This window comes from Danio rerio, chromosome 11 (assembly GCF_052040795.2).
Source record: "Danio rerio strain M-AB ecotype USA chromosome 11, GRCz13ab, whole genome shotgun sequence".
In the NCBI taxonomy this organism is placed as follows: Eukaryota; Metazoa; Chordata; class Actinopteri; order Cypriniformes; family Danionidae; genus Danio; species Danio rerio.
In genome coordinates, this window is record NC_141031.1 from 47,843,962 (window position 1) to 47,870,258 (window position 26,297).

The 26,297-nt window shown below is 35.5% G+C and overlaps 2 protein-coding genes across 9 annotated transcripts in view; both read right to left on the reverse strand.

The window, feature by feature from the left end:
• Window positions 1-26,297, reverse strand: part of tomm20b (translocase of outer mitochondrial membrane 20b) — a 575,852-nt gene that overhangs the window by 343,686 nt on the left and 205,869 nt on the right. The window lies entirely within an intron of this gene.
• Window positions 1-26,297, reverse strand: part of ldb1b (LIM-domain binding 1b) — a 48,811-nt gene that overhangs the window by 19,766 nt on the left and 2,748 nt on the right. For 4 of the 8 annotated variants that reach the window (XR_015501756.1, XR_015501754.1, XR_015501755.1 and 1 more), the window contains 1 exon segment: window positions 6,571-6,826. The gene's annotated coding sequence lies outside the window, so the exon portion shown is untranslated. 8 annotated transcript variants of the gene reach the window in all.

Consider the following 26,297-nt stretch of genomic DNA (forward strand, 5'->3'; position numbering starts at 1 on the left):
TATATAATACATTTAAAATATAATTATGTATATAAATGCTTATATGATTTAATTAATATAGATAGTAATGTTTGATTAAGAATGTAGCCATATACACAGTTAACAACTTCCTGTAGTAGCTACAGTAAATTACTGTATGTGTTACTGTATTTACATTTGCAGCACTATTTCTCTTGCTGTATATGTATTTGCAGATTTGTATGTATATCTTTAAAATATAATATGTAAAATATACAGTCATTTTCCAATGCATCTTTAAAATACAGTAACATGGCAGAACGTACCTACAGTAAAAAAATAAAATAAATAAATTATATATATATATATATATTGTCCATTTTTATAATATGGTGTTATTTACAAAAATCGTTAACAGTATATATGAACTAATGATTACAGGCCCAACATGGAACAGTGCCAAACAAAATGCTAAATGTAAACATTATACTTTCAAGCTTTTAACTTTCTCTCCATGCTGTTATTCTCATTTCTGTCTGTAAAACTGCACTCATCCAAATGATGGACAATTATTTTACCACACCACAAAATAAACGATCATACTATACAACTATTTTGTCTATATAATATACAGGTAAAGTCAGAATTACTCACCCTCCTTTATATTTTATTCCCCCAATTTCTGTTTTTAAGGGAAATAAGATTATTTTCAGCACATTTCTAAACGTAATAGTTTTAATAACTCATTTAATTTGTTTCATCTGTGTCATGATGACAGTAAATAATGTTAGTCTAGATATTCTTCAAGACACTAGTTTCAGCTTAAAGTCACATGTAAAGGCTTCACCAGGGTACTAATTAGGGTAAAGTTAGGGTAATTAGGCAAGTCATTGTATAACAGTGGTTTATTCTGGAGACAATCCAACACTAATATTGCTCAAGGGGGCTGATATTATTGACCTTAATATGGGTTTAAAACAATCAAGAACTGCTTTTATTCTAGCCAAAATAAAACAAACAAGACTTTCTCCAGAAGAACAAATATTATCAGACATACTGTAAACAACTCCTGAATCTGTTCAACATCATTTGAGAAATATTTGAGAAAAAACTCACAGGAAGGCAAATAATTCTGACATCAACTGTATATATTGTGATTTTAGACAACAGCATATCAAGCAGCAAGCTGATAAACACAATTCTGAGCCAACAACTAGTCTGAGCATTCACACTGCACCGTAAAACATCCTTGACTTCAATACAGAAGCGTATTTAAGAGACAGAATCAGATCAAACACTGGAGAGTCCAAACTTCCCACTGAAAAACACAAATCTGTTCCGGCTCCAGAGCACATCCTTCATTAAACATTCATAACACAGACTTTGAGCCATTAAATATTCACTGGGGACGACACTGGACACAGGTCAGTCCTGTTCACGGACACAAATCCCCTCTAAAACAGCGCTACACTTATCAATATTACACAAGCAACACCTCCACAGATGCACACACAGCGCCAAATGATCTTGTTGCGAATAATGGCAAAAGCTTTTAGCACAATATATGGTATTATCATCACAATATTCACCAGAGCTGCAAAAAAAGTGACTTTTACTTTGTGTACTGCTTTAATTTATAAAATTGTACTATGGGGCTGCAAGAATATATTATATTCAGATTGCAATATTGCAATCTAAAAATCATTTACTGAGATTTATAGAACTCTTTTGGGAAGCTTTCCTAATTTTACATTGATTGGGTGTGTATATGCTTAAAATAAAAGAAATTACAAGCATAAATGAATGCATTAGAACAAACATAGACATATTTTACAAATGGAATAGACAGTGCTTTGTTTTTTAGAGAGTCTTCCAGTATTGAGGTGCAGCAATAAGATAATCAAATGTAAAATAACCCTGTAAACAGTATAGTCAACATTTGAAGTGGATCAAAACCACCACAAAAATCAAAGTTGTCCTAACTTGTCCTAACTATTCAACACCACTCGTATTTTGATCCACTTTTAATGATGACTACTGTCTGTTTTATATAAATGAATAAAATTAGTCTATGTTGAAGCAACAAATTTGATCTTTCTCATGTACAAATGGTTTAAATTATAATCCTAACTCAACATTTCATATACTGCGATGCAACTATTGCAGATTCCCACATTGCGCATATATATTGCATCCTTATTGTAGGGTAAACAAATGTTATAAGAATTATAAAGTAAAAAAGGAAACACTTTACAATAAAGTCTCATTAGTTAATGTTAGATAATGCATTAAATCAGCAGTGAGATTAAGCCAGATTTATTATACTAAAATTTGTTATTTTATTAGTTCTTTTAGGAGTTCAACTTTGATTTGAGTTATTAACTAGTAAATTAACATAAGCTAATATAAAAAAATGGTTTTATAGTTTTCATTGCGAGTCTTTAGTTACATTAACTTATGTTTACAAATGCATTATAGTCTTAATGATTTTCAGTCAATATTTTGTGCATGCTTGGCCAGATTATCATGAAAATAATAATGTTTTGATTAATTTGCTGCTGTGATGAACAAACACTGCCAACTCAAGTCTAAATACTTTTAAAATACACTCATACACTTATACACTTAAACAATAAATAATTGTGTATTTTGGGGTGATGCTATTATCACAATATATTGTATAACAAAAATGTGATTTCCTTTTGGAGCAAAACTTCATCCTGAAAGCAACATTTTTTATTTACATTTTAATGCCATATCAGCATTATATATATATATATATATATATAAAACGGCTTCTTAATAATCATGCATTATATAAAACAAAACAAATAACAACACTGATAAAAAAAGGCAAGAAGATCTTTCAATGTGATCAATGGTTAATTTAAAAATTCCCCTCAAAATATTTCCTGAATATTAACAACATTTTTTAATATCTTTTAAAAATATTACTGCTGGGGTAAGATTAGCACGATTAATCACATCCAAAAAATAGAGTGTGTTTTGACACAAGATACAGTATGTGTGTGTGTTATTTATATTTATCATGTACAAGTAATATACAGACACATAGATAACAACAAAACCATTTTGTTACATGGATATTTAAATTTATGTTTAATTAGCATCATATGCATATTTTGCAGCAAAATTTAAATAAACATTTTCTCAAATATGTGCATGCATGAGAATATTTATATAATTTAATACAGTAACTTTTATTTTGGATGCACCACTAAAAATATACATTCTTTAAAATATTTTATAGCCAAAATATTCTTACTCAAGTTACAAATAGGCTTAAGCTCTTCCCCTTTGATTAAATATGAGTGTGTACATCTGGAGTGAAATCAAGAAGCTTGTAGAAACTCAAAAATCAGCACGTTTAGCATTTAATAAAGAACTCAAACATGAGGAGGGCTGCATGATGTTAGTAAAATCTCACATTGCGATATTTAGTTTCGCTGTGATACGAGTATAACTTCACCAGATGACCCTGAATAGCTCTATTTAGAAAGACCTCCATAATTTAGTTCGAATGGGTGATCTGAGAAAAATATAATAAAATCACAATCACATATAAATACAACAGAACAAAAATAAAAAGAGCCTTATTGGTTATTTCTGTGGAGAATAACTATATACAAGTATAAAAATGTAACAATTAAATGTAAAAAAACATGCTCATCATTGCATAAATAATTGTATACAATAATATCTTTATATTTTACCATAAATACGACAGACAGAAGATAGATGTGAAATAAACAGCGTTTATGGTTATTTCTGCAAAGGAGTGGAACTGTAAATATATTCATTAATTTTCTCTTGGCTTAGTTCCTTTATTCATCATTCATCTTTATTAGTTTATAAATGTAAACTGTTTTTATTGTTAAGATATTTTGCATAAAGTTAGCTTTATTTATTATTATTATTATTATTATTATATATTTTTAAATGAAAATTGTGATTTTATTATTTAGAAATTTTGGATAAAAATAATATTTTTTTCTATTTATTTTTAATACAAAATTAGATTTTATTCTGATATTTTGCAGAATAAAAATGTACCTTTAAAATAAATATTTTTTAAAATATATATATACTAATTGTAAATTGTGTTTTTATTATTCAGATATTTTGCATAATAATTAGATTTATTCATTGTTTTATTTTATTTATTTTAAATTAAAATTGCAATTTTATTATTTAGACATCTTGGATATTTAAATTTATTTTTATTTAAAGTAAAAATTGTATTTTATTATTCTGATTTTTGGCAAAAATATATAATTTAAAAAGTAGATAGATATAATAAAAGTGATATAAATAGTTCTCATTAATTTTTTTTTTCAGCATAGCCCCTTAGTTCAACAGAAGTGGCCACAGCGGAATGAACCCCCAAATTAGCCAGCATGTTTTACATAACGGATTCCCTTCCAGCTGCAACCCAGTATTAGGAAACATCAATACACACTCTAAATACAAACATGTAACATCATATATAATCAACATAAATAATATTATCCAATAATATCTTTATATTTTAATAATCTAAGGCAGCGGCGTGACTATTAGAGGATATACACATTGCGATATCAATGCTCAAACGATATACTGTGCAGCGATAAACGTGAGCATTAAGAGCGTCCCATTAAGAGATTTCATTCAACTGCTGCTTAATGACTTCCAAATGCAATCAAAGGACAAACTTAAACTTCCCGAGCAGTAAATTGCCTTGGTGAAAATCTCTCTCACATGCACACGACATCACTGCAGGCTCCGGTAATCAAATTCTGCTGCCACATGATCTAAGCAGAGTGCACATATACATAGGAGAACACTGAACATACAAGCCACATACAGACAACCGTGTGGATTTTATGCCTGACATAACAGACTAATGGTCTGAGAAATGATGATCATATGATCTGCTAATGACTGTGTTCACCACAACACCACAGAGACCCTCAGGATGATGCTGATGGCTTCCAGCAAATGGAAATTACTGGGAATTAACAGGAAAAAACAACTGGAGAGCTACTTTACAGAGTCAGAGTGTGTGTGTGTGTGCTGCTGAATCAGGAATATTTCACTATTACACAAACAGTACAGTCTTATTATATTATCTTATGTTACTACACTCTAAAAACTACATAAATAAGCAGTTTTTTTGTATTTTGTGTTTTCTGTTTTTATTTTTCCCCATTTAGTTATACTTTAAAATTGCATTATGGCATCTTGATCTTTCTTCCAACAACTTCTAACCTCCAAAAGTCTGAAAAAGTGACTTTTATGAACATTTTTATTAGCTTAAAGTGATGTTAAAGTGGATTGGTGTTGTATATTATGCTACCTTGTAATATTTTGCAGCACATTTACTGTTATTTTACACAGTTATTCCTTTAGATATTATCTCTTATACATTATTTTAAATCACTAACATGTCAATAAGTCTCTTTGTTAACCTGTGGGATTGCATTTTCACCACCAAAAGTAGACAGACCAGAGATTAACATCCCATAATGCAGATCACCACCACGAATAAACATAACACACTTGTGTATCACAATATACAGACAGTATCAACAGATATATTTAAGGCGTATATAGCTGATTTAAAGGATAGGTCACCTAAATATTACCCTTTACTCACTATTTACTCTCCCTCCAAACCTTTGAGTTTCTACCTTCTATTAAACACAAATTAAGATATTTTGAAGAACGCTGAAAACCGGTAACCATTGACTTCCATTGTAGGACACACAAATACAATAGATGTCAATGGTTACAGGTTTCTAAATATCTGACCAACAAAAGAAAGAAATTTGTGATCCTAAAGGTTTGAAACAAGGATGAGTAAATAAATGACAGTTTTCATTTTTCACATCACTTGGTTGTAAACTGAATATTTATTACGCACAAATCTCAACCAGTTTGATGACAAACATAATAATAAAAAAAAAGATACTATTTAATAGTGTGGCTATTTCATAGAAAAAAACAGTGTATACAGTGAAATAACCGGATAAACAAGTGCAATAAACTGTATTTTTCTCAAATTATCTTGCATTTGGTCTTATAAATACGTATTTACAGTATAGTGTACACTACTGTACACAGTACTGATGTTACTTTTGAACTTACAGAAAGCTAAATTAAGTATTTTGTGAAATAAAAAATTATTTTTTATAAAACAAAATAAATCCGCGTAGATGGCAGTGGTCACGGGACCCATGAGCTCATATGAACGGACTAGTGTGTGTTTACACCACCTGAACACACACATTTCCAAAAAAAACAACACTTTTAATAAACACATGAGTCTGACAGACTTCAGCATCGAAAAGCTGAGCAGATAACACACATTATACATTTAAACGAGCCCTGCTGATCGTAAATAAACCCCATTGATGAGGCCCGAGGCTAAAGGCTAATGCTAAAGGCGCAATAAAACACCGACATAAAACAGCAAAACAACCGATAAAACCGTAAAACCTGCCAAAATAAAAGTCGACAATAAAAACATCATCAAGAAAACCTCCACTGTGATAAAACAATAATGACTTATCGCTTTTAAAGCCGTGTAAATAAACCCCTCAGCTTTACCTGGAACACTGGTGTACGGTACCGGAGGATCCGCCGACTCCGCACGGGCTTTATGTGAATCCCGGGACCCGGATACTCTGGAAAATCGGTGTTAAATCATGAGAAACGGCGGTTATCAGTGTGAAATGGTCCGGTTTGAGTCCCGCGAGGCCTCGAGCTGAAGGTGCCGATGAAGCCGCCTCAAGAGTCTTTGTGTTCGGGCGCTGAGCGAACAATAGACGCGCGCACGCACACACACACACAGGCCAGAGTCTCTGAAGGAAGATAGATGAAGCTGGCTAACTCGCTCTCTCCCTCGCTCTCTCTCTCTCTCTCTCTCTCTCTCTCTCTCTCTCTCTCTCTCTCTCTCTCTCTCTATGTCTCTCTCTCTATGTCTCTCCCCCTCTCTCAATTCAAATTTGCTTTATTGGCAAAAGCATCTGCAATGTTTACATTAAAAAGATAATAAAAAACAATGAAGTAGTGAAAATAATAATAATAAAATAAATAATCAAATCAAAATAAAACACTCTCCCTCTTACTCTATTTCAATTCAATTTAATAATGGCTTTATTGGTATGACAAATGCTACAGACGTACTGCCAAAGCATTTATAAAGTTTACCTAAAAAGGACACATTCATTATAAAACATATTAAACACAGTAGATAGTATAGTAGTAAAATAATAACCTTTAATCAGAATAAACAGCAATAATAAAGAATAAAGATCAGTATATTTAAAATTATTCATTTATAATCATGTAGAAGTGTGCATGAGTTTGCAAGTGCATCTCTAATATCTCTTTTACTCTCTCTTCCTTTGTGCTATATATTTATTTCTTTTAAATAAAAATAAAAAAGTCAATTGTGTTTTTGTTATTCAGACATTTTACATAATTAGTTTATTACTATGTATTAATATATTTTATTTTTAATATGATATTCAGATATTTTGCAAAAAAAAGTAATGTTTTTTATTATTAAAAAATTTTAATTGTGTTTTTTTTCAGATATTTTGTATAAATTAATTTATTTATTATTATTGTTTTATTTTTTATGGAAATTGTGATTTTATTATTCTTTTTGGAAAATAATTTAATTTAAATATTTTGCATAAAATGTCAATTTAAGTATTTTTTAATTATTTAAAAAATGTAAATTGTGTTTTTATTGTTCTGATAACTTGCATATAGTTAGCTTTATTTATTTATTATTATTATAAATTTTTTATGGAAATTGCGATTTCATTATTTAGACATTTTGAATAATAATTAGATTTTTTTCATTTATTTTAAGACAAAATGTGGTTTTATTCTGATTATTGCAGAAAAAATGTACATTTAAAATGATTAATTAGATTTATTTATTGTTTTATTTAATTTATTATAAATTAAAATTGTGATTTTATTATTTAGACATATTGGATAATTAAATTTATTTTTATTTAAAGTAAAAATGGTAATTTTATTATTCTGATATTTGGCATAAAATATAATTTTAGACAGTAGATAGATATAATAAAAGTGATATAAATAGTTCTTATTCATTTTCTTTTAGACTTAGTCCCGTTATTAAACAGGGGTCGCCACAGCGGAATGAACTGCCAACTCATCCAGCATATGTTTTGCACAGTGGATGCCCTCCTAGCTGCAACCCAGTACTGGGAAACACCCATTCACACACACACACTCATACACTACTATCAGTTCCCCGATAGCGCATGTGTTTGGACTGTGGGGGAAACCGAAACATGCAAACTCCACACAGAAACACCAACTGACCCAGCCAGGACTCGAACCAGTGACCTTCTTGCTGTGAGGTGATTTTATAGAACATATTATTTGAATAATGGTTTAAATATAATGGTGTCTATTCCATTAAGCCTGTACAATCCTATAATAATAATTGTTGGATTTGTTTATTTGCTTCTCTAATTTTCTTGCTGTGTTCAATACAGCATGTAAACACAATCCTGCCAATGAAGTGCTTTAAAAGTATATGATGTAGTAAAAGGCTGATATTGATCTATATTCCCACAATAACGGTTATGCAGCAGACAAATGTTCATATGCTGAATCTCCAGGTCAGCTCGATGCACTCCACTTTATTTGCATGACAAATAATTACAGAAAAGCATCTCTGGTTCTGTCAGCGAGATGATGTGAGATGGACTCTGTCTGTCTGTCTGTCTGCGTTATCTGTTTGCTCAGCACTTTTCACTGCGCTCTCTCTCTCTCTCTCTCTCTCTCTCTCTCTCTCTCTGTCTGTCATCATATATCCAGCAATAACGAAATAAATCAGGACTTACAAATGCGCACATCAGCTCTGTAATATAAGTAGCCGAGAGCAGCTTACATTACCATCAACTCACAGGATTTGATGCAGAATTCAGATGCGTGCTGTTTATACATCAGAATAAAATGATATAAATATTGAAGAGCCCATATTATGGGTTTTTGAAAATGCCCTTCCATGTAGTGTGTAACACAGCTCTGAGTGAAGTGAAGTATCCAGCTAAGGCTTACAGTGTTTAAAACTGTTGATTCATAAAAGAGTCGACTCATAGAGCTTCAAACGAGTCGCCTTGATAACGAATCATTAGGTGTTTCGCCATGACGTGTCAACGAAACCAAGTTATTCACACGCACACGCGTTGTCGTCCGGAGGAGGGTTATGTGTGTGTGTTTGTGTGTGTGTGTGTGTATGTGTGTGTGTGTGTGTGTGCGCGCGTTGTCGTCCAGAGGAGGGTTACATGTGCGTGTGTGTGTGCGTTGTCGTCCAGAGGAGGGTTATGTGTGTGTGTGTGTGTGTGTGTGTGTCTGTGAAAAGAGCAGAGTGTGACAAGCTAGGAGATCTCCTCGCCAGTTGTTGGAGTTTTTGCTCAATAAAATAATGTCAAGTCCATCGTCTATATTTACATTCACCCACAGGCAGCCAAACTCCACATCTTACACTATGAAGCGTGTATGAACTGTGACTGCTTCTATATTGTTGATTAGCTGCTGGGCATTTCACTCTGTCTGTCGCATAAGGCAGTCAGTGTCGACCAATCGCAACAGACTGTCATCGGTCCAATCAGCACAGATTAGCTTCGTGCTAAGGGTTTGGGAACAAATGAATCAGTGGGCGATTCATACGGGAGTCGCTGGGATAATGAGGTAAAAATAAATGCAGATTATAAGACCATGAAAGGGTTTTTTGACCTTGCATGCATATTAAACTGTTGTTGGAGACCCTTATATCCAAAATATGACTCTATTTCATGTATAATAGGGGCTCTTTAAATAAAAATTAAATGAAAGAGCTATGTAGTCGGGGGCTAATATCCCTGGTAGGGTCTCCCAAGTTATCCAGTTAAACTCTGCTGTTATTTTGAGATTTCCGCCTGGATTTTGCCTACCCAAATTTAACAGCTTCCCAAATCCACATGCAGAGGTGGAAATGCAAAAATTTGGAATCATTTTAAAGAAAACCCTTTGAATTTTTATAAAACACTTTTGAAAGTGTTTAAAATATCTGTATATGTTGTCTGTGTTATAATAAACACCTAAAAAAGGAGGCGCTTTTTGTATTTTTTTTTTTATGAACTCATGAAAATCCAATAAATATATTTATAAAAATAAAAAAAAAGGCGACCGGGTGAAATAAGCGTATAGGGGAATTGATCAACTAAATTGGCTGTAGTGTATGAGTGTGTGTGAATGTGTGTATGGGTGTTTCCCAGTACTGGCTTGCTGCTGGAAGGGCATCCGTTGCGTAAAACATATACTAAAATAGTTGGTGGTTCATTCCGCTGTGGCGACCTCTGAAATAGAGACTAATCTAACGAAAAAATTAATGATTAAGTGAATTAATGAGTTCTGAAAGAGGTCAAGTCTCAGCCAGGTGAGAAAAATATCTCAAAAATAACTCGACACATCACTTAACATAGACAGTAACACAACTCGTTACCATTTTAGCGAGTAACTCAATATTGTAATGCATTACTTTCAGAAGCAACTTTCCCTAACACTGCTGCTATTCATAACAAAGTACCCACTTCTATATTATAAGAAACTGCCCTGAAATGATCAGTAATCCCCTACTGTTCTTTTCCAGTGGGTCAGTGATTTAATTACAGCTCCTCTGTTACACAACACTGAACACACACACGCATGTAAAAGGTAAACCCTCCAGAGCAGATTAGCACCCTCAAGCTTGTCCAAACAAATCAATGACTGAGTTGCACACGCAGACACGTCTATAGCTTTAGTGCACTTAATAGTGTGATGATCTCCACTGACAAGCGGACGATAAATGACAATTATCCAGCGGGGAATTAGAGAGAATCAATGCTGGCTCGATGCTGAGCTACTGAACGCAGAGCTGGATAATCAATGATGATCACATTATACACTGATAAATAACCCAGAATCACTCCACACTGCTGTCAGAACACCACCAGAAACACACGTCTCACATGGGGGTGTGCTTTATGTGTACAGCTGAAGTCAGATTTATTCGCCCTCCTGTATGTTTTGTCCCCAATTTATTAAGATAAGATTTATTTAGCACATTTCTAATCATAATAGCTTTAATAACTCATCTCTAAAAACTCATTTATTTACTCTTTACCATGATGACAGCACATATTATTAGACTAGTTATTCTTCAAGACATGTAAAGGCTTCACTAGGGTAATTAGGGTAAAGTTAGGGTAATTAGGCAAGTCATTGTATAACAGTGGTTTGTTCTGGAGACAATCCAACACTAATATTGCTGAAGGGGTGAATAATATTGACCTTAAAATGGCTTTAAAACTATTAAAAACTGCTTTTATTCTAACCAAAATAAAACTAATAAGACTTTCTTCAGAAGAACAAATAATAGAGGAAACACTGTGAACATTTCCTGAATCTGTTCAACATCATTGGGAATTATTGCACAGGAAGGCGAAGAATTTTGCCATCAATTGTACATAAAAAAACCTTAGATAAATACATACACAGACAAGAAAAGTCAAATATAGTCAAATAAAATAATGATAAAAATAAAAAACAAACTTAATGAAGAAAAATAAAGAAATGAATTAAACAAAAGAGACTAACAAACACTGTATTTTTCATTTTAGAGTTTAGACGTTTCTTTTACACTGCTAGCATATTTTTAACAGTTAAATTCCGGCAACCTCAGCTGTCGTTTTTATCGTAAATTTTTACTTATTTTATGTTTTTTTAACGGTGTAGGCCAAAACAAATGAAATGTAATAATTAACTGTAAAATGTAGACATTATTTCACATTCCTATCATATTTTAATGGTTAAATTCTGGCAACTACAGCTGTCTTTTTTTTACTGTAAATTGTATGCATTGTTATTACAGTGTACGGGAAAAAATTATTAAATGCGATAACTTGATGTACAATTTAGAAATTTCTTTCACGTCGCTACTATATTTTTAACTATTAACTTCGGGCAACCACAAAATGTGTTTTTACAGTGTACGGCAAGAAAATGTATGAAATATGGTAATTTACTGTAAAATTTGGACATTTCTTTAACATTGCTAGCATATATTTTAATGGTTAAATTCCAGCAACTGCAGCTCGAAATTTTTTATTATTATAAATTTTGCTGATTTTATTTTCTACAGTGTATAGAAAAATATGAAATGTGGTAATTTACTATAAAATGTAGAAATTTCTTTTGCGTCGCTACTATATTTTTAACAGTTAAATTCCAGCAACAACAGCTGTCTTTTTCATCAGAAATTTTATTTATTTAATTTTTTTACAGTGTAATGCAAAAAAAAAAGAAATACTTTAGTTTAAATTTATGTTTATTTTACATTCCTACTGTATTTTTAACTATTATCGGTCAGCAATTACAGCTGTCTATTTTTTTACCGTTTACATTTTTTACAGTATATGGCAAAAAAAAATAGCCACACACTATATACCGCAACCACAGCTGTCATTTCCATCCTAATTTTTACAGATTTGTTTCTATGTTGTATGGCAAACAAATATGAAATATGTTACTAACTGTAAAATGTAGACATTTATTTCACATTACTATTGCATTTTTAACAGTTAAATTCCAGCAACCTCAGCTGTCTTTTTATCGTAAATTTTACTCATTGCACTTTTTAACAGTATAGGCCAAAACAAGTGATGAAACTTGATAATTTACTGTAAAATGTAGACATTATTTCACGTTCCTATCATATTTTTAATGTTTAAATTCTGGCAGCTACAGCTGTCTTTTTTTACTGTAAATTTTTTTAAAGATTGTTATTACAGTGTATAGAAAAAAATGTATTAAATACAGTAATTTAATGTAAAATTTAGAAATTTCTTTTAAGTCCATATTATATTTTTAATTATTAACTTCGGGCAACCAGAGCAGCTTTTTTGTTACCGTAAAAATGTATTTTTACAGTGTATAGCAAAAAAATGTATGAAATATGGTAATTTACTGTAAAATGTTGACATTTCTTTAACGTTGCTAGCATATTTTTAATGGTTAAACTCCAAGAACCGCAGCTCGTAACTTTTTATTATTATAAATTTGACTGATTTTATTTTCTACAGTGTATAGAAAAAAATATGGTAATTTACTGTAAAATTTAGAAGTTTCTTTTACGTCCCTACTATATTTTTAACGGTTAAACTCCAGCAACCACAGCTGTCTTTTTTATCGTAAATTTTACTGATTGTGTATGGCAAAAAATTAAAAACGCTAATTTACTGTAAAATCTATAAGTTTATTTTACATTCAGACTGTATTTTTATCTATTAACGGTCAGCAATGCCGGCTGTCCATTTTTTTACTGTCCAAATTTTTTACAGTATACCTATGAAAATATGGTAATTTACTATAAAATTTATGCGGGTAAATTACAGCAACCACAGCTATCGTAATTTTTACAGATTTGTTTCTACATTGTATAGCAAAAACATATTAGATATGGTAATTAAATGTAAAATGTAGACATATATTTTGCATTCCCATTGTTCCTATTGCAGCCACAAGTGTTTTTTTACAGTATATGACAAAAACAAATTATGAAATACAGTAATTTACTGTATAATTTAGAAATTTCTTTTACAATCCTACTGTATTTTTAATGGTTAAAATCCCTCAACCACAGCTGCTTTTTCACTGTAAATTTGACTGAGTTTATTTTTTACAGTAAATGGCAAAATAATCAATAAAACACAGTCATTTACTGTGAATTCTTTTATTTTATGTTGCTAACATATTTTTAACATATTTTTAATATATTTTTGTTTAACATACATTCACAGATTTTATACAGCCCGGTACACAAATATTGTGTGTGTGTGTGTGTGTGTGTGTGTGTGTGTGTTAGAGCAATGTGAGGCTTTATTTTAATTGTGAAATTCCAGCAAGCACAGCTGTCATTTTACCGTATATTTTATGGATTTGTTTTTACAGTGTTAAAACGGTACACAAAGGCTAATCTTCAGATGTGTGTGTGTGTGTATGAGTGTGTGTCACAGCAATGCAAGGCTTTATCTGCACACCCTCAGCTGCTTCAGTATCAGTTCTACACGAGACATGGTAAACACGGAGAGTTTTACCATGTTCCTGTCGTGGTCACGTGCTGCTGGAGTGTGTTTGACTTTAGAAAAGCATGCTGGGAAACGCACAAAGCAGATCCTCAACACAATACACTGAGCAAATATGCTTCAGTCGGTGCTGCTCGCTGCTAAACACACTCTGAACGCAGCTGTCGTGTCTTTCAGATCAGCAGTCAAGACCACGGGAGAAACAAATGACGATAACTAATACTTTTACCCTGCAAATCTGAGTTTTTTGTTCTTCAGTTCAGTGAAATTCATGTTTAAAGATATAAACGAGAAGAAAAGTCAGACATGTGGGATATAAACTTGACATATTAATCATGTGATAAACAAAAAAAACTTTTATTAAAAAAACATTAAAAATAATAATAATCTGAGGGGGCGACACGGTGGCTTAGTGGTTAACACTATGGCCTCACAGCAAGAAAGTCACTGGTTCGAGTCCAGGCATCATGGCCTAAACATCATGCACATCAAACTCTCTCTCTGCAGGTCAGGTCAGTGTGTCGAGTGTGTAGTGCATCAGTAATGGTGAACGCTGAGCTCTATCTGACCCTCTCTGACTTGCAGAATCAACAGGAAGTGAAGAGCTGTACATCTGTCACACACTGATAACACACACACACACTAATGCAACCCCCACACCACGGCTCCTAGACTGAACACACACAGCAGCAGCAGCAGCAGCACCGCTTCACACTCTACACCAACACTGATTCATTTCATTTTACAATAGTTTAATGTGTAATTTGTTGATTTATTTTCATTTATTGTTGTACATTGGGGTGACACAGTGGCTCAGTGGTTAGCACTGTGGCCTCACAGCAAGAAGGTCGCTGGTTTGAGTCCCGGCTGGGTCAGTGTGTGTTTCTGTGTGGGGAATTAATGAACTAAACTGGCTGTAGTGTATGAGTGTGTGTGAATAAGTGTGTATGGGTGTTTCCCAGTACTGGGATGCAGCTGGAAGGGCATCTGCTGTGTAAAACATATGCTGGAATAATTGGCGGTTCATTCCACTGTGGTGACCCCTGTTTAATAAAGGAACTAAGCTGAAGGAGAATGAAAGAATGAAAGAAATGCATTACTTGCTGCTTCTTAGTTATTATGTGCTACATTTAACAGCAATGTTTCAATATAATTAAATGAGTGCTGTCAAACAATCATAACAACATGCAAATAATTATAATAAAAAATAATAATAATTAATAAATAAATAAAAAATATATATTTACATAATATTTGTGAGCTCACTTGTATAAATATTATGTGTCTATATAAAAATAAATAAAATACAAAAAATTCACAACTAAAATATTTAAATATATTTATATTTATTTCTAATTTGTATTAAATATAAATATGTAATTTATTAAAAACTTTTCTCCATTATATATACAAATATATATATAGTTTTATAGTTTTTACATATTTATAGTTTATATTTTTCCTGTTCCTGTTAAATCCTTCATTCATTCATTCATTCATTTTCTTGTCAGCTTAGTCCCTTCATTAATCCGGGGTCGCCACAGCGGAATGAACCGCCAACTTATCCAGCATATTTTTACACAGCGGATGCCCTTCCAGCCGCAACCCATCTCTGGGAAACACCCACACAAACTCATTCACACACACACACACACTAAAGACAATTTAGCCTACCCAATTTAGCCTGTACCGCATGTGTTTGGACTGTGGGGGAAACCGGAGCACCCGGAGGAAACCCACGCGAATGCTGGGAGAACATGCAAACTCCACACAGAAACACCAACTGAGCCAGCTGCTGATGTTCGAACCAGCGACCTTCTTGCTGTGAGGCGACAGCACTACCTACTGCGCATTTATTATTAATATTATTGAAATACTATTATTTGTTTACTTATTAATTGTACTCTAAATAGGTCACATAAATCTATCAAACATTATTTGTTAATTAATAATTGTTTTATTTTCAAATGTATTATACATACACAGTGTGCTTAATCCCGGGAAGACCATATTGCCCCACACTTCAGTTCACAGCTATAATGAGCAGGAGTGACCCTGTGATTGACAGCTCTGTCCACCAAGCCCCTCCCCCCGCCGCTGACACAAAGAGTAAGGCGTGGCTTAGTAATGATTGACAGGTCTCCCACGGGGGCTGCTGCATTTCTGCGGCGCTAAGCTGTAAATCAATGCTGCTTTTAAAGTGCTGATCAGAGCGTTTGGAGGAGCTGCAGACGGACAGAAGCTCTCAGCGATCACACACACACACACAGCTGCTCTGGTGCTGTAAAACAGGTCAGAGATCAGCTGATGGATAGACTGATTTCACTGAGGACAGCACACGCCACCTGCTGGCCAGACTGAAGCATTGATGAAGCGCTCAACCTAATATTAGCTTGCCTTCTGCCTCTCTGCTGAAAAACAGTGGTGGACAGAGTACTGGAAGATCATCAGAGGTGTGAAGTAACACTTTACAAATACTCAGACTACTATAAGTGAGTAGTTTTCCTCAGGAATTGTAATGTATTAAGCCTTTTTATAAATGTGAACTTTTACTTTCCCTTGAGTACATGTTTACTGCAGTATCTGTGCTGTTACTCCACTACTGTCCTTCACCCTGCATCACTACTTTATGAGGATTAGAAGAATCAGGTCTGTGATTCCTGTCCAATCAAATCACACAGAGAAGGTGAATCTCATCATAATGAACTTCAACACATGGGTGATTTATAATCTCAGCAAACTGTCTGGAAGCATTGAAAGTGTCCAAGAAGATGTCCAAAAACATCACACATTGACCCAGAGACTGTTTAGATGTTACTGATGAGATGCGGATGTTTACTGTATGATGACCGAAATAGCCTTAAAGAGTCACGAAACACCAGAACACATGTGTTGAGCTGTTGACAGTGGTATATGTGTCCCACACTGCTAAAAACACTATTAGGACACCTATATTTCACTAAAAAGTGTAAATTGGTTGTTTTTGCGTTATTTCAAGCAAATTCGTACTTCCGGTTTGAAACGAATTGTTGAAGCTGCGTCACGGTCATGAGATAATAGCGTGTATTCCAGCGTGCAGACTGGACGTCTGTGCCAGAGTGTGTCTTATTACGTCTTACAGTGTGCTGCATTAATGCATGAGTAAAGCTTGGTTCAAACCAATCAGCGCGCTCTGTTGTGCAACTTCATTAATATTCATTACTGTCACAGTGTTTAGACGACAGAGACGCCACGTTGTGTTGGCAAAACAAGCGTGAAGTGTTGCTTTTATAGTTTGCTGCAGTGAAGTTTTGTTTTCATTTTCTCTCTGTGAGAGCGCAGCTGGAGTCACGTGTGGATTAACAGTGTACGCGACGCTCCACAACAATAACTTACGTGTCTAAGGAGGATTATTGTTTACCTGAGAGCTGTTCTCATCTGCAAACGCTGAGATCCAGATTCGCTTTAGTCTCCTCTTAATAAAGACGCGGCTCTAGTTGCTGGTGATTGTCCTGTCTCTACAGATTTGGTAAGTGAGCGACCAGTGCTCTTTGTTTATTCAGTTTGTTCGTATTGAACTAACTATTGTAAACATGTTAGCACTACAACCAAACTTTAACCTCGTGTAGGGTTTTCACCGCATTTAGTGACCGGAATAACACACGCGGCTTTCTGACGCTACCTGCCGTGTGCATCTAAGTTTCCGGGAAATGCTGAGGAGTTTTTTTCTCTCATTCGCCGTGCGGTATCAAACATTGCATGAAAAATACACGCTTACAGCAGTTCCTCGAATCAAATATCTCGTTTGTCGCGAGGGACACGACTGAATTCCCTGAATGAAAGAGCCAAACTGCAGTTAAAGTCCACCATTTAATCATTTGGCAAATAATTTGACTACAGATGTCCATGTAGGTTAAACACCATCACTTTCTCTTGTGTGTGTGTGTGTGTGTGTGTTTTGACTCTGAAACTCGCGCGTGCCCAAATAGACACTCCCACACCCTCCCACTTTTCTTCCTCCGACACTCCCCCCTAAACAGAGGTGGACACGCCCACTTTTCTGACTTTTTCCAAAGTAGAGGTGTGAAAACACCCTGCTGAAACGAGGGGGTCTCATGGCCCTTTAAGCACCCAGCAGGCACAAGACACCAATATTGAAGTCAGATTGACGTTGTACCCTAACATCATGGACTTTGCATTTTGTTTGGAAATGAAAATTGGATTGACGTCCTAACTCAACGTCAGACCAACTTCCAACCTAAAATCAACCAAATATCAACGTTTAATGATGTTACAGCTTGAGGTTGTGTGGATGTTACCACTATGACGTCTATCAGATGTTGGATTTTGGTTGCCATAGCTGATGAATAAATATCAGTATTTGACATCAATATGACGCTGGTTTAAGATGCTGGCTCGACATTTCTAAAACAACCTAAAATCAATCAAATATCAACGTCATTCGATGTCATTATTGGACATGAAAATATCACTGTCCTTAATCGTAGTCACTTAATTTTGGTCACCTGACATCACAACCTAAATCTAACGTCTTATGATGTTGTGTGTCTGCTGGGTAATAACTAAATGCACTACAGAATGTTACGTTTACACACACATGCACAAATTACATGTGAATGCATCAGCTATATACAGCGTAATACTCACATGTTATGCTGTATAAAGGCATAGTGTAGCTCCACCCCTTAAAAAACAGCCAATAGTGTGTTGTTTCTCTCACAGCTCTGCCAGAGAGAGTGGTTGGGCTCAAGCACATCAAATGAACAGCCAATGAGAAGAGTGGGCGGGGCATGTCAGACCCTAGAGAGCATTTGATTGGTCATTAGATTTGTTAAGATACTGAAGTATGAGACGACGTAAAAAAACACTGTTTATTTCACAGGGACTTTAATGCCTGACTCACTCGGGGCGTCAGCGTCCACGCTTGACGGAGGGTGTGTCTGAAGTTGAGGCTGACGCGATCATCATAGCAGCGTCAGCCAATGAAATTAGTCCGCAAGCGACTACAGTCTGAGCTGGGGTATTCTCATAAAGCGATCTGATTGGCTGACGCTTTCATTGGCGGTTGAGAAGTTGAGTAATTCCCAACTTCTGCAGCGGGAAACGCCACTGAAGCAGCACAGATAGATCCACAATGCAGTTCAGCGTCACCCAGTCAAAGTGGATGAGAAGCGATGACGCTGACGCCAAGTGTGAATCGGGCGTAAAGATTTCTATAATCTATAACAGAGGAGAGATTATACAGTCTGCACAGTAGAGACATCATCACAGCTGTGGACAGACCATAGAGTGCTTTACAAGTGTGTGTGTGTGTGTGTGTTACTTGTATTCCTATTGTAATGAAGACCAAATGTCCCCGTAAGGATAACTGTATAAGTGTGTGTATGTGTGTGTGATGGGTAGTGTCACACTGTCCTGATGCCGCTGTGTGTGTGCGTGTGTGATGGGTAGCGTCACACTGTGCTGATGGTAAGGATAGCTGTATCTGTGAGTGTGTGTACCTTATATATCCCTAATGTTATGAGGATCAATTGTCCCCATAAGGATAGCTTTACAAGTGTGTGTGTGATGGGCAGTGTCACGCTGTCCTGATGCTGCTGTATGTGTGTGTGTCTCTGTGTGTGTGAGGGGTAGCGTCACACTGTGTTGATGCTGCTGCTGCGGTGTGTGTGTGTCTCTGTGTGTGTATGAGGTGTAGCGTCACTCTGTCCTGATGCTGCGGTGTGTGTGTGTGTGTCTGTGTGTGTGTATGAGGTGTAGCGTCACACTGTCCTGATGCTGCTGCTGCCGTGTGTGTGTGTCTCTGTGTGTGTATGAGGTGTAGCGTCACTCTGTCCTGATGCTGCGGTGTGTCTGTGTGTGTTTGTGTGTACTTTGTGTCCCTTACATTTTGAGAACCCTATGTCCCCATAAGGATAACTGTTCAAATGAGTGTGTGATGGGTAGCGTCACACTGTCCTGATGCTGCTGAGTGTGTGTGTCTCTGTGTTCGTGTGTGTGTGTGTCTCCTGCACAGGAAGCCATTTTGTTCCAGATCTGTGCAGGAGAGACAGCAGGTCTGATGAGCAGAAACAGCCTGACCAATGACAGATCAGTGTGTGTGAAAAACACTCAGAGACACGCGCTCGACCTCCCTGCTTCAGCACACACACACACACACACACACACTCCTCCTCCTCCTCTTTGTCTGTCTGCTTGTGTAACCGCTGCTGTTGGCGTTTGCTGTTTTCGCAGCGCTCTGCTTTAAGTGGTTTTCCTCTGATCAGGCACGTGTGTGTGTGTGTGTGTGTGTGTGTGTGTGTGTCTCTGCATCAAACAGAGAAAGATGTCAGGAGATGCTTGAGAGAATGCACACACGTTCAAGACTAGAGATCTGACATATGGATGTATCTGATCATGTACAGCTGAAGACTAAAGGATGAGCTCTGCTCTCATAATAATATGAACTTAATATTTGTCATATCAAACAAACTGTCTTTTCTTTACTATTCAGAGAAGAGAGTTTGTTGTCAGTCCAATTTAATGTATAAAAGTCAAATATTTCTATTAGACAAGACATTTTTAATATAATTCTATGCGGAGAGAAATCATTTATTAGTTAAATGCTCATGCTAATGATGCTATGACTATAGTAACTGATCTAATTATAGTTGCTATGGTGCTTTATAGTTGTTGATGTAGGAATTCTATTGTAGCTATGGTGACAACAACTACAGTATTCGATCTGGTGTGGTAATTCTATAGTTGCTATGGCAGGTTCATAGCCGGGGGAGTTCGGGTGGTTCGGAAGACCCACCCAGAACTTGTTCATTCATGAGCTCATTTGTCCTGTTTTGACTGCTAGGCCATCATAAACAGTAGAAATAACCCATCGATAAAGGCTTCAAGACCAAGCGGAATCCTGCTGTGGCTTCAGTTAAGTTTAGTTTTGGCCAAAGCAAAAATTATTCAAGAGTCCAACATCCAGCTGTGCAAGAAAACATCTGACATAAGTCATCTTTCGCCACTGTATTGTTTTTAAATAGAGAAAACGTTTGAGAGATATACTATATATATATATATATATATATATATATATATATATATATATATATATATATATATATATATATATATATATATATATATATATATATATATAAAATAGAGAAAACTACTTTTTATTCTGTAAATCTTGGACCTTATTCTTCAAAGAAAACATGACCAATAAAAAAAGTGTGGAGCAGCCAATATGAAAATCAATTTGAATATTATTTTGGCTATTGTTGTAATCCAAGAATTTTCAAATGAAAAATGGTAAAACTCTGAAATATTATTATTATTATTATTATTATTTTCATGTTTTGATTTTTAATTTTTCAATGGCCATATTCTGACCGAGGAGAGTTGAAAGTGCTGGCCAGTTTGCTTAATGTTTAATAATTTTTTTCTAATGATAAATGATGTAATACATTTGTATTTTAAACATATGTCACATTAATTTATTTTCAACAAAAACAAATAGTAAAGTCAAAAGGTGTGGTTATGAAGACCATCCGACAACATAATCCAGCTAAAATAGTGCTTAAAATGCCACTAAATTCAGTATTTAAATCTTATAAATTAATAGAAAATGAGGCAAATAACTGCAAAAAAGTCCAAAAAGAACCATGCCTTTTACCAGGCTGGCTACAGGTCTGTATGGTAACACAACAGCTACACTAATTGATCTGTTGTGGTGATTCTACAGTTGCTATGGTAACACAACAGCTACACTAATTGATCTGTTGTGGTAATTCTACAGTTACTATGGTAACACAACTACAGTAATTGATCTGTTGTGGTGATTCTACAGTTACTATGGTAACACAACTACAGTAATTGATCTGTTGTGGTGATTCCACAGTTGCTATGGTAACAATAACTACATTAATTGATCTGTTGTGATTCTACAGTTGCTATGGTAACAATAACTACAGTCTCGAGCCAAAAAGATTCAAACGGCTGCGCCCGCTCGTACGTGAAGACTAAGGTAATTAATAATTGATCTGTAATGGAAATTCTATGGCTGCTATGGTGACACAACAATTACTGTAGTAATTGATATCTTGTGTTCATTCCGTAGTTGCCATGATAACGACTATAATAATTGATCTGTTGTTGTAATTCTACAGTTGCTATGGTAACACAACTATAGTAATTGATCTGTTGTGGTAATTCTACAGTTGCTATGGTAACACAACAGCTCTTGCAATATAAACAAATGACCCAGTACTGTAGTTTTCTTCATAATTAGCATATGATGGTTTCACCGTTTAAAAACAACAACACTGCCTGGTATAAAAATAATAATATTATGAGAATGAAAAAACAAACAAAAGAAATTTAGCATTTAGAAGTTGCAGAGTTATAACAAGACATTTTTGAAGTCACTAAAACACAAGTATGCGTGCATCTTCTGTGAAACAAAAGTCCAACCGCAGTCTCTATGGACAGAATTAAAGTGTCCAGTGAATTACCAAACAAACTCAACAGTGCATGAAGTTACAAAGCCACAACAATCCACACAAACACACACACACACACACACACACACACACACAGGTCCATAAATCCACACACTCCTGCTTCAGAGTTCTGCATTAGAGAACGAGGGACAGACAGATGCTGGATTTACAGATGCTCCAACACACCCTCGCTCACCTGCTGGAGTTCACCTGCACACGTGTGTAAACGAATCTCATGCTTCATAAAGCTTCAGATGTGATATTTTCCAGGAAGGACTCGCTTTAGTGAAGCAGAAAGACTGAATAATGAGTCCCTCCATACGATCAAGCATTCACAACTCATTTTGCATCTGTACATTTACATCACATTTATCTGTTCAGAGGATGCTTTTATCCAAAGGAGGAGCAAAAGAGTCTAAATGACCTGACTCCCCACATGAAAAATACTATAGTAGTGAATAGAGTAGTCAGGGTATATGCAGGAATCCTAAAGGTCATTTCAATATCTTTTAAGACTTTTTAAAGACCTCATCACCACTTCAAGCTGTAATCAGGATCAAACCTTTGACTCAATAAACAGCTGTTAATGAACAGTTATAGTTAAATAAATCAATGGAGCACAACAATGCAGCAGAACTCAGATAAGTTCAGAAGAAACAAAGCTGGAGAGAATAAACTATGCGGTTGTTTTCAGCGACAGGCTTCAGCCACTGATTAAACTCGTCTTTCTCCAAACAGGAGTACACACACTTACATTTTCCCATTTTGCCGTCTGTTTTGCTCCACGGTTTCGCTACATGTAGAAAGCATTACATCACCTTCCTGCGTTTGTCGTAAATTACATGACATCACCTGGACGCACCAAGGCCTGAACCAATCGTGTGGATCGAGCACGCCGTTGTTAATATTAAAAGGAAAATAAATATATATTTATGTTTTTATGGAGTCAAACTCTTTGGACAACACTTAAACAAAATTTAAGACCTCGTAAAAATGTGATCAAGACTTTTCAAATCCTTTTAAGGGCCTAAATTTTCTCATCATTGATTGATTAACTATTAATAATTTAAGACCCCGCGAACACCCTGGAAGTGTTTTCCAAACCATACAACAGATAAATGAATCAGTTGTGGTGACTCTTTAGTTTCTATGGTAATACAACAAATACAGCAATAGATCTTTATTGGTAATTCTATAGTTGCTATGGTAACACAACAACTACAGTAATTGATCTGTTGTGGTAATTCTACAGTTGCTATGGTAACACAACAACTACATTAATTGATCTGGTTTGGTAATTCTACTGTTTCTATGGTAACAACAATTATACTAATCTATGTGTTGTGATAATTATATAGTTGCTATGGCAATCCAACAACTATTGTAATTGATCTTTTATGATAATTCTATAGTTGCTATGGTAACACAACAACCACAGGTAATTGATCTGTTGTGATAACTTTATAGTTGCTATGGTAACACACACAACTATCGTAATATAAACAAATGACCCAATAATGTATGTATGGTTTCTACAACTACAGGGTATATTATACTAGAATATATACACCACAGTTGACTGTAGTAAAAACTAAATGCTACAGTATGTTTTACACAGCGGACCCTTCCAGCTGCAACCCAGTACTGGGAAATACCCTTACACACTCATTCACACACACACTCATACACTACGGCCAGTGTAGTTGATCAGTTCCCCTATAGCGCATGTGTTTGGACTGTGGGGGAAACCGGAGCACCCGGAGGAAACCCACGCCAACACAGGGAGAACATGCAAACTCACAGAAACAGAAACTGTCGAGCCTCAAACCAGTGACCTTCTTGCTGTGAGGCCACAGTGCTAACTACTAAGCCACCACGTCACTGCACACTTTTTGATGTGGGTCAACTCCTCAACACAGTGTTTAATAATGTGCAGCGCTCGCATTAATGTACAGTAAATAGTCTCTCAGTCAGGCTCTTACTCCTCATGTTTAACCCCAGCTCAGCCCTGACCTGATGATCTGACACATCCAACACACTGTAAACACTGAAGACATGAGAGATCCGGAGGCCCGTTTGGCCCCTGAGAGCCTCCGTCTAAATGAAACACATTTGGATCAGACACATTCCCTGGAAAGATGGAAATATTTATCCGGCGTTGCACAACACTGGAGGAGCTTAAGACGGTTTGGGCAAAGACTGAAGCGCTTTCCTAAAATACCTCAGCACACACTTGTTGATTTAAATGAATGCATTATTGTTAAAAACACGGTGTTCTTGCATATGTTTCAGTGTAGTCAATATCCAGACGCATTTTAAAACTGGAATGTGCAGCAAATATTCACATTCATATACACTCTTCATCACATTATTTCATTCACTTATTTTCATTTTTGAGCCCTTTAACAGCGGAATGAACTGCCAATTTATCTAGCATATGTTTTATTGGGGATGCCCTTCCTGCCGCAACCCAGCACTAGGAAACACCCATACACTTTTATTCACACTCATACAGTATGGACAATTTAGCTCACCCAATTCCCCTATAGCGCATGTGTTTGGACTGTGGGGGAAACTGGAGCACCCGGAGGAAACCCACGCCAACACGAGGAGAACATGCAAACTCCACACAGAAACACCAACTGACCCAAGCAGGACTCGAACCAGCGACCTTGAATTGACACCGCTGCCAATAGCGTCACCCTCATCACATTATATGAGATGCTATTGTTTAGTTCTCTATTATACTATAAGGATCATTTTTGATGGCACTAACACTGAGTTACTGTCATTTACTGTGTTGATTGTGATTTACTCGCATCTTAAATGTGTCATCTTTCATCTTAAATGTACATCTATTTTAATGTCATCCACTGTTCACTCTTAAGGCGGTAATAGTCATGCATTTAGTCTTCTCCCACTGTTTAATCAAAGGGTGCAGATTGAAAAATACAGACCATAATACAGACACACGTGCAGACTCCAGAGTTCTGCTTTTGTACAGAAAAACCAATATTGATTTTATTAAAGCAGTTCATTAATATCACCTATATTCAGTGCAGAGTTTGTGTATTGCGAGGTCCCGGAACAGATTGGGGTAACGGATCCGGCATGTTACCCGAGGATGTAGTCGGAGGGGTGTTGCAGATGAAGGTTAAGAGCGGGGAAGGGGGTTGCCGCGGACGAAAGTCAAGAAGGTTGGGGAGTCGTGGAAAAAAGTGAAAGTGACCATCGGACGGAGGAGGAGTGCGGTTGAGGATGGGGATCGGTAAAATAAGGTGTTGAATCAGATTTCAGAGGTAAGGCCCATAGATATATATACACTAGATGTCGCCTGGCCTATTGTTGTCTATTGGACGGAATGCGTCAATAGTGCCGCCATCTTGCTACAGTATAGCGCTCCTTTGAAATGAATGCGGGACCAAGGTACAGTGGAGGACTGTGACCATCCAAAGCCAGAGATATACACATATACACATATATCTATGATCGGAAGTTTTCCTGGATGTTAGTATGTAATTTTTATTTTGTAATTACGAAAATTATAACTTGACATCACTTTTCTACATTGATGGATCAGTGACCGCACGGCCATTCCTGACTAAGAGCTTGTGTTTGAGTGTACAGAAATGTACTATTCACCCTCCCTGTTAAATTTAATCTAATCATGTCCTGAAACACAGCTCCT